We start from the raw sequence: 3,717 nt of genomic DNA on the forward strand, positions 1-3,717 counted from the left end.
TTCAAGACTTTTGAGCAAATATTCTGTGGACTGATGCGACAAAAGTTGAACTTTTTGGAAGGTGTGTGTCCCATTGCATCTGGCGTAAAACCAGCACAGCATTTCATAAAAAGAACGTCATACCAACAGTCAAACATGGTGGTGGTAGTGTGATGATCTGGGGCTGCTTTGCAGCTTCAGGACCTGGATGAATTGCCATAATTGATGAAACCATGAATTCTGCTCTCTATCAGAAAATCCTGAAGGAGAATGTCCGGCTGTCAGTTTGTGACCTCAAGTTCAAGCGCACTTGGGTTATGCAGCAGGACAATGATCCCAAACACACCAGCAAGTCCACCTCTGAATGGCTCAAGAAAAACAAATTAAGGTTTTGGAGTGGCCAAGTCAAAGTCCGGACTTAAATTCGATTGAGATGCTGTGGCATGACCCTAAACAGTCCTTTCATGCTCGAAAACCCTCCAATGTGGCTGAATTAAAACAATTCTGCAAAGAATTATTATTTTTTTTTTTATTTCCTTCGTGTTTTGTGTGTAAAGGGAATTACTGGTGCCATAAAACTTCTTTCATTCAGCCACCAAATCTGATAATAAGCCACAGATTCCTTTAATGAAATTTCAGACTTTTAGGCTATTAGCGGGAGCGCTACAAATTGGATGGTGGCAGCTTTTTAAGAAAACTTTTGTTTAAAAATTGTGTTTTTGTGTCAGGAGAATTCCCTTCTTCAAATCACATCTTAACTGTTCATTCTATCCCTGTTGAGAGCTCTAGTCATAGGCTGACAGATTGCTGCCTTCATCATAAAGCTCTCATTAGAAACTTCATTAATCACAATGCCTTAAACAAACCCAAGGCCAATTAGCCTCACATGGCATAAAGCCAGTCTCTTCAATCCATTTCTCCCAATAACATGAGCATTTTAATGACTTTTTTAGACAACAGGGTCTGAATACTTTCCGTACCCACTGTATATAATTAATTATTATTATTTTTTTTTTATTTCCTTCGTGTTTTGTGTGTAAAGGGAATCACTGGTGCCATAAAACTTCTTTCATTCAGCCACCAAATCTGATAATAAGCCACAGATTCCTTTAATGAAATTTCAGACTTTTAGGCTATTAGCGGGAGCGCTACAAATTGGATGGTGGCAGCTTTTTAAGAAAACTTTTGTTTAAAAATTGTGTTTTTGTGTCAGGAGAATTCCCTTCTTCAAATCACATCTTAACTGTTCATTCTATCCCTGTTGAGAGCTCTAGTCATAGGCTGACAGATTGCTGCCTTCATCATAAAGCTCTCATTAGAAACTTCATTAATCACAATGCCTTAAACAAACCCAAGGCCAATTAGCCTCACATGGCATAAAGCCAGTCTCTTCAATCCATTTCTCCCAATAACATGAGCATTTTAATGACTTTTTTAGACAACATTTAAACCCTGAAAGGCCTATTTTACACATTTTAGACCCCGTGTGTGTGTGTGTGTGTGTGGGTGTGTGTGTGTGTGTGTGTGTGTGTGTGTGTGTTTGTTTGTGTGTGTGTGTGTGAAATTATGTAATTTAATATTTTTAGTGAAAACAAATATTTGACTTTCTAAACACACATGCTCACCCGTGATTCTCGTATTAATAAAACGGTCTTTTCCCTTTTAGAATTTGATCTTCGTTTTCTCATATTTTAACAAACTTCACATTTGTCCGCAATATCAATATAATGAGTTTCAAAATGAGTGTCAATGAGGTCAGGAATAATATCCATTTATAATGGTGTCCGTAGTTAGCACTCAATTATGAAGCGATAGTCTCATCATCACCCCTTATAGAGTGAGATTGTATAGGCACATAAGTGTAGTGGTTTCTCAAGAAGATTTAAAGAAACACCTGCTGCTTGCATTGTCAAACCATCAATTTCCTTTAAACCTTATTAAGTTAACTTACAGAATGCCCTTGTCAGCTGCCAACAGTCATCATTTACTAGAAGGAAAGATGCCGTCTGGAATGATGACACTTGCGACGTGCGAAGACGTGATAAATGCTTGTGCTGAGAAATATGGGAAATGAAGTGAGAGCTGCAAGATCCAAACAATCTGTATATGAGCACACAATACTTCCCCAACCATGGTTATTTTAGAGTCGTCAAGCAATGTTGACCGAATGTGACCTTACTAAAATTTTAAAACTGTTAAAATATAAAAAAAAGCTATGAAGAAATGGAGCTGCAGGCCATCTTGCATTGATTTTAAATAGCTGGAGAAATGTATAAAAGGGCCAATGAAGTAGAGTTTCTTTACTGCATACTGACTAATGCACCATGCGATTCACTCTTTGATTATGGCTTATTAATATTGTTTTGTATATGAAATATTTTCTCTGTCACTCAGATACCCTGCTCCCTTTTCTTGCTCTTGAGCTCACAGACATTCAGTGTATTCAAACCCGAAGGTCATATGAAATGATAAAAGCGGGGCTTGTGTGACACGCTCGAAGTTAATTCTGCCTCAGTGTTATTGCCCTGGCAGCACATTAAAGGGGTGTACGGATGGCTCTGGAGCTGCACATGGGCCACAACTACATCCATCTGACTCCAAGCCCGAGGAAACATTCATTTGTGGGTTTAAATCTGTAGAAGGTTACGTAACGTCTAAATATTCTATTTTGATATTTGCGCATTCTCCGCCGTCACTTCCACACTTAAAGGGAGGAAAAAACACTGCAACATCATGCGTGGATGATGAAACCTCAGTGTGTCATAAATGAAATGCAAAACAAGTCGAGGCTTTTCTTTTAACCCACTCACACTGTGCCAAATATGAAATCAGCTGTCAGTGGGGCTGTTTGTAGCGAGAAGCTTATTGGGTTTATTCTGAGAACTTGAGTCGCTGACTTTTTATTTGCTTGGAGTGCAGACTGTAGAGGAAGAACCACAGTGGCTTAAATGATGGCCGTTTATGAGAAAATGTTGTTTAAAGAATATCACATTTGAAGTCTGTGTGAACCGGAAGTTACGACCGGCTTTACTTCAGTTTTTAAACATTACTGAGTGGAATGGAATATTGCATAGAGAGTGGGGCTTGATTTTAGAGCACCTCCTTGCCAACTCTATCTTACAGCACACTGATGGTTGGAGGGGAGTGATTACATTTTCACATTTCGATTGAAGATTATGAAGATTTTTTTCTTTTTCTGTGGATTAACTGGCATGGATTAATTGTTTACCACAAGACATGCAATGTGCCCTAACTAAGCAAATATTTTCTTTTTTGAACACGTGGACTATGTGACAGCAAGCGACTCACTGAATCATTAATTCCACTGAATCAACCTTTTTGTTCAAAATAATGATGCATTTAGCAACAAAACAATTGACTGTTGTTATTAAATCATTCATACAACCAATTAATTCAAAATGCAGATTCATTCAGTATCAATGTATTTTCTTACATATGTACATATTTTGATTCGCATAGTATTTATTTCTTGTTTATTGCATTTTTAAATAGACTAAATCAAATGGCTTTTTTTTGCCATGCTTGCTTTAATTTTAATTTACAGTAATATTGATTTATTTATATATTATTTCTGCTAAACATGCATATACTTGTTTTTCTCACAAAAAAAAATGCAAACAAGTACATACATGTTGCTAAAATGTTATTGCAGCACCATTTGTGAATACATAAAACATTTTTATTCAACTACCAAGATAGCACAAATGTCAGGGCTTG

General features: G+C 37.1%; 1 protein-coding gene across 4 annotated transcripts in view; it reads left to right on the forward strand.

Annotated features, from left to right (window-relative positions):
- The window catches only part of tenm2b (teneurin transmembrane protein 2b), a 269,320-nt gene that overhangs the window by 86,794 nt on the left and 178,809 nt on the right, over window positions 1–3,717 (forward strand). The window lies entirely within an intron of this gene.

Source organism: Sinocyclocheilus anshuiensis, unplaced genomic scaffold, assembly GCF_001515605.1.
Source record: "Sinocyclocheilus anshuiensis isolate Anshui unplaced genomic scaffold, SAMN03320099.WGS_v1.1 scaffold700, whole genome shotgun sequence".
NCBI classification, from domain to species: domain Eukaryota; kingdom Metazoa; phylum Chordata; class Actinopteri; order Cypriniformes; family Cyprinidae; genus Sinocyclocheilus; species Sinocyclocheilus anshuiensis.